The 12,665-nt window shown below is 35.4% G+C and overlaps 1 protein-coding gene and 1 pseudogene across 2 annotated transcripts in view; both read left to right on the top strand.

Annotated features, from left to right (window-relative positions):
* The first annotated feature begins 237 nt into the window (after positions 1-237).
* On the top strand, positions 238-1,029 carry LOC149562384 (replication protein A 70 kDa DNA-binding subunit A pseudogene; annotated as a pseudogene).
* A 6,325-nt stretch (positions 1,030-7,354) lies between these two features.
* Positions 7,355-12,665, top strand: part of LOC149562385 (uncharacterized) — an 86,162-nt gene continuing 80,851 nt past the window's right edge. The window contains exon 1 of one of the 2 annotated variants that reach the window (XM_089825906.1): positions 7,355-7,614. The gene's annotated coding sequence lies outside the window, so the exon portion shown is untranslated. The remainder of the gene's footprint in view (positions 7,615-12,665) is intronic. The other variant, XM_089825905.1, reaches the window with a different exon arrangement.

Below are 12,665 nucleotides of genomic sequence, written 5' to 3' on the forward strand. Positions count from 1 at the left end.
GAAGTCCGAATAACTTGCTTCAATGATGTTGCAGACCTCCACTTTGCTAAAGTCCAGGTTGGGAGTGTCTACACATTGTCTGGTGGTACCATAAAATCTACAAACAAGTTCTACAATAAATTGAACAATGATTTTGAAATCACCTTAACAAAGGATTCAACACTTTCACTATGTGACAATGACCTCTTAATTCCAACACTTTGATACACTTTTACAACCATTGCAAAGATTATGAATATGAATATCAATTCTACTCTTGATCTCATTGGAATTGTCATTTGTGTGGATCTTGCCTCTACAATAAGAAGGCGAGATGGAACTGAGGTTGTAAGAAGGAGTCTCAAGATGGTTGATGTTTCTACGTCCACTATCAATGTAACTTTGTGGGGACATGCAACTATGAAAGAAGGTGCACAATTACAAGAAATGTATCATCTACAGAAGTCAACTGTGCTTGTTATAAAAGATGGTTGTTTGGCAAAATACAATGGTAGGGTCGTAAGCACACTTGCCACTTCACAGATACTTGTAAATCTTGATATTGATGAAGCGAACCAACTACAGTCTTGGTTTTCTGAACATGGGCATGCGTTTCTTGCAACAATGCCCACCCTACTAGATTTGCCTCTGATTTTAGCACGAAAAACCATTACCAAGATTGAAGAGGAATGTCCAACTTCCTCAAAACCTCTCCAATACACTGTTAAAGCAACTCTTGTTTTTGTCGTAAGGAAGAAATTTTGTTATCCAGCTTGTCCCCTTGTCATAGCAAAAAAGCAATGCAAGAAAAGGGTTGAAAAAAATAGTGATTGCAAGTGGTATTGCCCAAAGTGTCTAACCACCTTTTTAGATTGTGATTATAGATATGTACTTCAAGTCAAGATTGAAGACCATACTGGATCATTATGGGAAACTTCTTTCAATGAAACTATAACTAAACTCTTTTGTATGCCTGCAAAAGAAGTCTATATGCTACAGTTTGATAATAATGAACTTGACCATGCAGAGTTTGCTATACGAACTACTTAATACAACCAATTTTTATTCACAATTACAAGAAAAATGGAACCATATAATGATGAGTTGCGTATGAACTCAACAATCCTGGAAGTTGCTAGGTTGGACTTCATAAGTGAGTGCACCTCACTCTTTGATGGAATTATAGCCCCTATGCTTACAACTTAAAAGATAATACACCACACATGAACACACATGACTTCCCTTTTTTAAAAACTACTATCCATACATGAAAATGACATCTTTTTCGTATAAGTATATTTTATATGAATCACAAATTTTGTTGTTCTCCTTACTATCCATTCTCTATGCTTATCACCCCCTCTTTGTTGTATTGACTAGTATCCCCAATAATGTATACTCATCAATAGGGTTTCAAGACCCCTTCAAACTTGTCCTTTAACCTTTTGCTAGAAAACATTTATAGTTTATGTTTTTCTTATTATATCTATTATTTAATGTCTTTCAATGACTTACTTTTCTCTACAAATTATGTACTCTTTGTTATACTTGTACCCAATGTTTAATTTCTATTTGCAACTTCATTATTATCTAATATGTTTTACATTTGGTAATACAAAATATGTTCTATAACAATAATCAACCCTTTACTTAGGCTAATTTAACATTTGTAAAAGGAGGTTCAACACAACTACTACTCTTACTCTTCAACATTTTTTTTCCACCTATACAACTTCTGTTGAAGTGTGGTTACTCTTTTGATATTATTGTTATTATTCTTGCAGTTCCTTGCTTTTGTAATTTTATGATGGTGATAGAAATGCATTTTTCTTCTTACTATACAATTCAAGATGTGGCTCTCGTTGTTCCTGATCAAGATAGATAGCCCATCTATAGTAATAGTGTTGCTATGCAATCACACAAGAGAAGTCGTGTATACTATGGCCAACATAGAGAAGAAATTAGAGCATGTCGTTGCATTCAACGCTACCAACATTTGCAGTCAACATTGAACCAAACATTCCCCTGCCACCTGCATGATTCTACAGATTCTCCTACACCACAACCTTCCATGAATGCACCACCAAATCCTAATGAGAAAATCCCTCCTTGTCAACAATCAATGAACCACATTGATTTCCAGTTTTCCTCTAAATATATAGATGCAACTCACAGATTTAGAACTAGGATAGATACCCTCTCACAACTAAAAACATGTACTACTTGTAAGGAGTGCTGCCCCGGTATGAATGTGTGTACATCAAATGGAGTTATAACTTGTAAGAGATGTTTTTCTGAAACGAGAATACATCGCTTCTCAAAAGCCAACAACATGGACCCCTTTGAGCAACCAACTATGTTAAGAGTTCTCACCCAGGTAGAGGAGATGCTTATTGCACATGTTACTCCCATCTTGCAAGTAACCCATGCTCATGGTGGGCAATACAAATATAGTGGCCACACAATAAGCTTTTCCCAAGATATTCAAACAATTACAAAATATTTACCACTTACAATTGACCAACTAGATGTCTTAATGGTTCGAAGACTAAATACAAGTGGGAAGAATTATGATTGCTATGTTAGTAGAAGCAATGTTCACAATGCACTCTCATACAAGATGAAGTTTGACCCTTACTACAAAGATGTAGAAATAGATAGTTTGGTATTATCAATGCTTCCTACTTGCACTACCAATATTTCTCAAATACTACATACAATTGATGATTGCATCGAACCTCTGCCTTCGACAACTACTTCAGTTGAAAAAATAAATGTGACATGGAAGATGCCTCCCAATATTCAACATCATTTATTATGAGCCTACCAAACAAATGTCGTCAACTACAGATCATAAAAGATTCTTTACAAATGGAACAAGAGATAGATGCCATTGCGGTTTGGCCACCGATAGGTTTAACCCCCATTAATGAGTATACTACTGAGGGCTTGTTTGACATGGCCTTCCCCACACTTTTCCCAAATGGTATTGCACCACTAATGCAACCTCGCACTAGAGAAGTCAAAATCCATGAATATGTTGTGCATCTTATTCATTACTATGATAATAGGTTTGGCCAACATCCACACTTTAGATACTTCCTCTTGAATCTTATGATGCATCATCGTAGCTAGTCTACTGCATATGTATTTATTAAATGAAAAGTGGAAGACAATACACCATCCACTATAGAAGACCTTTGCTCCCACCTAACTAACCTCCCTGACAATCAACTCGCAGAAGAACTGATGCACTTTGGGTCTACTTTATGAGGGACAAGAGCATTCTGGAATACACGTCGTATGGAGTTGACAAGTTTGATAACCCAAATAGGATCTCCAACATTCTTCTTTACATTGAGTGCAACAGACACTAAATGGCCTGATTTGCATAGTGCTCTTTCCCCAAATGTACCATCTTCATTGCTTACCAACAAACAACGTGTTGATAATGTGATTAATAACCCACATACAACATCACTATATCTACACCAACACTTCAAAAATTTTCATGAAGAGATCATTGAGAAACTCATGGAGACAACTAATTATTGGTATCACTTTGAATGGCAAGGAAGAGGATCTGCGCACATACATGGTGTCATTTGGATTAAAAATGCTCCAAATATGGACACACTTGATTGGGAAAACCCTGAAGTAGTAGAAAAGGCCAAACAATTCTTTGAGAAATATGTTTTAGCTATGAACCCTTGTTCAAAAGTAGACATAAACAACTTTCAACATAGGGCTCCAACAGAAGATCCATGTCTTTTAAATACAACTGAAATAACTTCTACTATTCCTTTAGTTGATTATGAAGAGTTGGTTAATTGTGTTCAAAGGCACACTCGGTGTACTAAGAGGACATGCCTATGTGTGAAAGGTAAAGAAATGAAATGTAGATATAAAGCACCTTGGAAAGAATGTGAACAAGCATCATTATACAATAATGAAATAGGGCACAAATGCTTTGAACCAACTAGAAATGATGATAGGTTGAACATTCATAACCCACATATGCTATCAATATGGAGAGCAAATAATGATTGCCAACCTATTACATCTCGAGCATTAGTTCTCAAATACATTGCTAGGTATGCATCCAAATCTGAAAGAAAAAGTGAAAATTGTGTTCAAATGTTGGCTAGAATTTGCTCAGATTCAAATGTAGATGACAATGTCGTCAAAGCATACCAAAAATTTATGGCTGAAATTTTTGTTGAGAGAGATATTAGTGCACAAGAAACATGTCACATGCTTCAAAAATTGCCCCTTGTGAATTGCAATCATCAGTTTATGTCTTTGAATGTGGGGCAAAAAGTTTTGCACCACCTTAAACAAACAAGTGCTGGTAGCAAAATAGAATCTAGCTATATACAAGCATACATGGAACGTCCAATTGAGCTTCAAAAACTTACACTAATTGAATCAGCAAGATCATACACATATGCTGCATCTCACAAACAAGATAAATGGAGAATAAGAAAGGAAATAGCAATAGTACAAGTGTATCCAAAATATTTTGCAATTCCCAATGAAGACTCTGAGCATTTTGAAAAATTTTGTTTGACTGAATTGCTCTTGTACAAACACTTTCGTGATATCCGCGTAGATATAGGTGTGGACAAAGATGACATTATTAGACATTGGAAGCAATTAAAAATAGAAAAATATAATGTTTGGCATGTAGACCGCACTAATCAAGATGACGAGATCTTGGAAGAGGAGAATGATTTAGATGGTGACATGGATATACAAGATTCATTGCAACTGTATGAGTGGGAATTTTTGTCCCAACTAGGCCTTGCCAATAGTTCTAGCCTAGATGATCTTGACATGTTGGGAAAACGTGTCTTTGACAACAACCATCCATGGAAAGACCATAACGTTCCTTTGAATTTGCATGACCATGCCATTCAATTTATACATAGACAAAAAAATGTTGGCTCAGTTATTGGCCCTTCTACCTATGTCTATGCCAATAGTTACACTTTATCACAACATCAACAAATTACACTTTCTATCATTAGAAACCACTCTGCATCTAATTTCTCCATGGAACCTTTATACATGGTCATACAAGGAACTGCTGGAACTGGTAAATCATACCTTATCAGCTGCATAAGAAATGCACTACACAACTCAATGCCAAATACAATAAATCCACTCCTTGGTCTTGCACCCACAGACATTGCAACTTTCAATATTCATGCATTAACCATACAAGCAGCCCTCAAAATCCCAATTCGAGAAATGAGATCACTTCAGGGTTAAGCATTAACAAAATAACAAGAAGACATGAAAAATATTCAATACATTTTAATAGATGAAATGAGTTTCATAGGTCCCAAACTACTTCTTAAAATTGATTCCAGGCTATGTGAAGCTATACCCCAAAAACAACACATTTTCTTTGGTGACATGTCGCTGATTCTTGTAGGTGACCTAGCCCAACTTCCACCAGTTATGGATAAACCACTCTATGCATCTCACACAAATGCAAAACAATTGTGGTGTAGCTTTAACACAGTGGTAACATTAGAAACAATATTTAGACAGGAAGGTGATGATCCGTGTCAAATATAATTTCGTAGAGTACTACACAATATTCGCAATGCTGAACCAATGCTACATGATTGAGATTTGTTAACGACTCGCACAAACAGGAACCTCACTCCAAATGAATAGATTGAGTTTGACTGTGAAACACATTTGTTTGCTACCAATGAATGAGTTTCACTTCACAACAAAAAAATGCTAAAAAAGCTCAATGTCCCTATTGCATTATGCACTGCAACAAATACACATCGTAGGCTTGAAGAAATGATTGATGATGACCAATTACCCAAAGAAGTTTTATTATGTAAACTTCAACGTGTCATGCTTATAACGAACCTCTAGGTCGCTAGTGGTCTTGTTAATGGGTCTCTTGGAGAGGCTAAAGATATAGTGTATCCAATAGGATGTAGACCTCATTTGTTTCCTTCATATGTCACGGTAGAGTTTAGTAGTTATACTAGTCCACCTTGTGATCCTAGAAACCCAAAAATCATTATGATAGAACCCATTTCCCGAGGCAATCGTACACAAATACCTCTTGCCACAGCTTGGGCTATCACTATACACAAATCACAGGGTTTAACCTTAGGCATGGTTACCATTGATATAGGTAAAACCGAAAGACAAGGCCTCACCTTCACGACAATCTTTAGAGTCAAATCCATCCAAAGGCTTCATATAGAGCCCTCCTTTTCTCTTGAGCGCTTTTGTAAGATGAAAAAAAATACGTACAATATTCTTAGAAAGAAAGAAGAAGCACGTTTGCACTCAATCTCGCATCAAAACCATGGCATCAAAGCTACTTCTACAGAAAATGGTAATGTCTCTCATTCTACAAATATCCATTTTTTCCATTTACTTGTGTGTTTGTGTGGCTTCCTAAGTAATTCACTACTCTTTTCTATAGGTTGACACTTGTTGGATTCAAAGAAGGTGTTCATACACAAAAATATGCTCAAGAAACTTTTAGGTATTTCAGGTATCTTTTGATTGCTTCTAGAATTTCACGCCTACTACATTTCCTACAATTGCCTCATTTCTACTTCTTATAAAGAATTAATCCTATTTTTTTCCTTACATATAGGTCTTTGCTGCCTTGCCACAAATAAGACTCCTATTATGTTTCTACTTACAATTTCAAAAAAATTCAAAAAATGTGCAATTCAAATCAAGTATGAAGTCTATTTTTATATCCTCAACACTGAGGGAGTGGACATTTTTGGGTTCCATTAGTCAAAAAATAATGTGAACTTTACCATTGAGATATGTTTCAAGACTATCTATTCTAGCGTTGGATGATCCTTGTACTTACATCATTATGATTTATCTTTTGTGACTTGTTCTATCTTCTCATCTTATTCTTTGGTACACATTTATGTATTCGATGTGCCTCCTTGATGAGATTTATGTGTATTGTTACGTTTCTATTTACAATTTCAATAAAAATAATGAAATGTGCAATTCAAATCAACTCCTGAACTCGATGTCTTGCATTAATCAAATAATGTAGTTCTACTTTTTTTTTTACCTCCAAAGAGAAATGTCAAATGTATATCCCTCTATTCTATATATATAATCTACACTATCAACTAGAAATATTTGTTTTAAATTTAGGTCTTTTGAATTTGTCTTTAAAAAAAAACTATCGACGTACCTCTTGTACCTCTTGCACCTCTTTCTGATCAAGTGCTAGTATATAAATATATAATATGTAAATAACTAGTTATGTATCATAGGTAGATTGAAAAGTACTAATTCACTCATTGTGAAAACTAATATTTGCCTAGGCAAGTACAATAATAACGAATCTAACTATTACATAAATTCGAAAGAGTAAAATATTCGTAAAAATCCGTGTATCGTTGGTTGGTTTGAAAATCGGAGGGCTACAGTAGCTTGCACTTATGAACAAAAATAATTGCTTCAGACAAGATCCAAGCAGCTCCGGAACATTGCTGAGTCCGAATGTTCCCAACGATATACACAGCTGATTATACTTTTTGCTGTCTGCACGGATATCGCATCTTGATATTCAAATGATTGTCTGGACGGCTCTCGCTCATTCGAAATTTCAAGGTATGTTGAATTCCTTGGCAAGGGCTTTATACCAATCTTGACCTGACGGTTAGAATTACAGTCTACTAGGTTAAAAACTTCTTTTTTAGCTCTGTGAATTAGTTTGCCCATATGAATGACCTGAAATGTCATGCGTAAATTATGCATGTATATTTATTATATTATGTCTAAAGATTGACCCAGGCAACATATTTTTTGGCATATGAATTCTCTCCAAAGAAGGAAAACAATGTCTGCGATATATTCATTTCCTTTTAACTATATGCTAAACCGAAAAAGATTTCGTTTAATCAACCTGAAATGAGATTTCCTGGCATTCAAAAAAAATCTAATATCTGGGACTTTATTGGATGGCACCAATTACCGCAGTTTTCTGTCATTGGAACCTTTAGTTGACTTTGTTGGCTCATTCTTAATCCGCAGCAATATGAAGTCCTATAGATAGGCAAGATCGCCACGGGGAAGGTGATTTTCCCGTTTATAAAAGGGAGCAACTCCTTTGAATGATGAGGCTTACAAGATGTGATGCATTTTTGGGCAGAAATTACAAAAAGATTACAAAGTGCAAACTGAAAAGAGATAAAAGTAAAGGGAAGAAAACACGTTATAGACTTAACACAGAGGACCGTTTGAGAATCCAAGAAACGAAAGATGTAAAATGGATGCACATGAAATGAAAGTCAGGGAAATCTTCAAGGTTTCCAAAGTTCCTTGCATCTCCAACTCCATACAGGTGATGTAAAATCCACAATTCGAATCTGAAGAGCACAGTGCCAATCTAGATACAAATAAACTGCATAATAGGGGAATTGACCTACTTGAAATCACCCATCTTCATATATGATAAACAAAGCAGGTTTTCCAAAGGAAGACACATAGCATCCATTATTGAGAAGTTGAATTCTCATTCGTTTCTTTCACATACCATTTACAATAACTGTGGTCTCAAAGAAAGGCATTGTACATGAACTTGCAGTCCTCATCTAGGACAGACACGAGCAAAACAATTATTGACAATCAAATTTTTTACCTTTCCTTTGATCAAGTGGTTGATTAACCACCTCCAAATTCTAATTCAACCTCAAAATCTATTCTAACTCAGCACATACATAACTAGCCCTCTTATGAACACCCCACACACGCATTCCACATAATTTAATATCAGAAATAATACTTGCAGTTTTTCATGAGATAATCAATAAGAAAGTTTATACTGTTTAAGTAATTACTTTTCCAAATGAAATCAATAGGCTGAAAATGTGTAAAGTAAATGACCACTTAAATGGACCCTAATTGGAAAACAGAAAAAGGTTTCACTCGCAGTGACATGTTGGATTCACATTACCACAGATCATGAGATGGAATGTGAACTTGCATGCAAGACCATCCAACCTTCTCTATTGGGTAATTGAGTCCAGATTTTGGTTGACTAAATTATTGATGTGGAAGAGGCCTACTCTTGCATCACCCTGCACATAATGTAGGAGGAAGACAAGGAACCCAAATTGTTTCTAAGGGTCCTAATTCCAATGCATCCAGGTTTGAAAAAATGGTGGTGATAACAGTATGTGAAAGCTAGATTCTGCAGTGTGTAGAAGACATTGTTAACTTATTGACTTTGTAGTAAACCCATTCCAGCAATTAAGTCAACCATCTCAGACTCATCGAATACGCCAAGTAATACTGACATACACTACAATGCACTGTATCACATGTCCATCACTTCAGCATAATTCACAATTACATACCATCATATTCCATACTCATCTTTTCCATTTCATAATTAGTATTACACTCAATTCTCAATTTTTCCATAAGTGCATTTACTATGCATTCTTTGCATTACTCCATATTTCATAAGTGCACTTACATCTTGCTATGCGAACATATTATTATCTTAACCAGCTAAGATAAATATGAGAACTGATTATTATCTTAATCAGCTAAGAAAAATATGACAACCAATTGCCATATTAATTGGCTAAGGTAAAAATGAAGTCGATTGGTTACAAGTGCAATTCAAGTATAACAAGTGGTTAAGGTGATTAACTAAACCAATTATGAATCAGTTTGAGACACGTCCATTCATTGTGTCTTTCCATTAATGAAGCGCAAGTATGTCATGAGAAATGGCTTATTCTTGCAGGGCATCATTGAAGACATGTTATTTTATATGTTCCTTATTGGATTTTCTCATATTGAGCATCAACCATCTAGGCTATTCTCAGGTTACAAGTTTCAATTGTCCAATCAAACCTGGCACCACTTGCAGGCTTGTATTGTAATATCAGAAACAACATTACATATCTTCATTGCTCTGGTGAATGGTAATATTCAGAAACAACAATTATAACATTGGTGGCAATAACCTTATTGGCCACTGCATGTTGTTAAAGGATATATCAAACACAACATCTTCAACATTGTAATTAATGGAGTCTCTAGTTCCTCCAGCCTAAGAGATCACAGAGATTACAAATTTATTAACTTGAGAGATTGCATGGATTGCCCTGTACACACAACCATCATAATTGCATACTACTATTGTTATATCAAATACAATAAAATACTATGTTCATTTGTACTGCATACTTCATTTGTCATATCTGAAACAATCAGTTATTCTGTAAATACTTCATATTAAATTATATTATCAGACTACTGTGTAATAATCAAATCATACCTGAGAATGTCATTGTGCAAATCAATCATAAAAGTATCTATATCAAGTGATTGAGGCATCACACCATCTATTGGCATACATATCAGTGGCTGCAACTGTAAGGATTCTAGTTAGATATCAAGTGCTACCCCAAGTTTCTGTGATGGGGACAGTAGGGAACGAGTTTCCAGGACAGCAATTTGTTTTTCCAAGTTTGTGAACAAGGGGATGGAGAAGGGGACAACTGTATAAATTATGTGGAAATTTTAAAATATGGGGAATCTTGCAAAAATACATGACATTCATATGAAAATATGGATAAAGCATGCCATTTGAACATCACAGAACCTTAACATACAAGTTTACAACATTTCATTGTTTCAAAACATGATATGAATTCAAAAGTCTAAAATTGGAATTCATTGCCAATATCATACATGCTTGTGATAATAAAAATTATGTAAATAAGTTTAACATACAAAACCAAAACGCCGTAAGGCTAAGTGCTGCCATATAGTGTCATGTTCAATATAAATTTCAAAATAGACAAAAACAAAGTCCACTGCTGCTCCTTTTCTGATTAGGCGGACTCTGCATCAGAATCAGAGTCATCTGAATCATTGCCGTCATCATCATGGTCCAGTGGAAGAAGGACATCCTCATATAATGGAACCCCAACCAACCCTGGTGGTGTCGCCTCCTCATCAATCTAGGCCACATCTTTAGGATTAACATCTCACCATAATATTGGAGTCTACCTATACTTTGGAGTCTGACAATCCTGAACTACAAGAGCACAATGCACCACCACTAGCTTATCCGCTCATCTAGAGGTATGTCTATTTCTCTTGAGTGAGTGGATAAAGCCATATGCAGAGAAATTCCTCTCTGTAGCAGAGGAACTAGCAACCTGTCCAAGGAGGCAAGTGGCAAGCACCTTCAACTGTAGTGGATCTCTCCCATGCCATGTCTAGCACCCAATAGGATCCTTTTGTGCCAATATGACTTTGTCCAACCTCGCCTGTGGTTTACTCAAATTTGGGCCACAAAGGTTTTTGAAGTCAAGGAACTGTGTGTGAAGTATCTAAGCCTCCTGCTCTGAAAACATCTTATCAATGGCTTGTGAGAAGTCATCTAACATCATTTGATCATCCCATAGAGGCACCCTTCCATCCAATTCTGCATACCATTTGTCATTTAGAGCGTAGGCTGCCATATGAAGCAGGGTATTCATTATGTTCCACCTGTGCATCACAATGAGTCTAATATGGTCCTCATATAACCCAAAAGTAGGATCCTTAGTTGCAACTATTTTTTTAATCTTCCCAACATACTATCAATTGTCTCATATATTTCCCCAAGACTAGGAGACTTTGTATTGACATATCTAATGACATCTGCAATGGGAGAGATGACAGCTCAAATATATCTGCAGAATGCAAATAAACAATTAATAAGTATTATATAATTAGAATTAGAAAATTTAATATAGTATAAAAATCACCAATCTAAAGACTTAACACTTAATTTTTACCTCATTATGTTCCACCAACTTAAATTAAGGATCTTTAGCTTGACTGATTTTCCTTCACAGAGCTAGAAATAGACCATCGAGTACACTCTGGATTCACCACCATCCATTGTAGAGCCCCATACATCTCAAACATCCTCTTCATCAAGACGTGTTGTGGCATTACCTATAATATGGATAATTTTGAATAATGTATATAGAATTTCTAGTTTTTGATTTTGTGTACGTTTTTTCGCTATCACACCTTTCTTGTGTTAAAACTAGAGCCCAAAAATCCATGAAGATAACCAGCAATAAGAAAGAGAGAAAACTGAAACAAATAACATCAGAATTATTCTGGGAAAACCCTTCGAGAATGAAGGGAAAAACCCAGCCACACAACACAAATATATTTTTATTGATAATGAAATGTTCAAGTGTACAAAATCCTTTGCTTGATGCAAATATATAACAATAGGAGAGACTCTTCACATTGTAACCTAACATCTCTTGAGATTCCCATAACTCCTATAGTTAATTATAATTCTTCGGATATTCATGCCTCAATGCATGTGAATGACACATGTCATTTACATTTAATATTACAAAATTAAACTTAAGTGACCCTTTCAGCTGAAGATAACAATAATGGTAATAATGTCCAGATTTCGAGAGATAAAGATCTCTATCACAGCTACAAACTTTAACCTCTTGCTCTTTATTCCCGATGATGGATCGTGGAGTGTGATCCGAAATGTTGATGAAAAAACATACAATTTTGAATAATTAGAAAATCAGAACACATGTAACAATAATTTAAATAAATTTAGAAGTTAGAAAATGAAGTAGTTCAAATTGGCATACCTTGCCTCAGCTGTT

This window comes from Cupressus sempervirens, chromosome 4 (genome assembly GCF_028749045.1).
Source record: "Cupressus sempervirens isolate cs-2001-9-10 chromosome 4, ASM2874904v1, whole genome shotgun sequence".
Classification (NCBI taxonomy): Eukaryota; Viridiplantae; Streptophyta; class Pinopsida; order Cupressales; family Cupressaceae; genus Cupressus; species Cupressus sempervirens.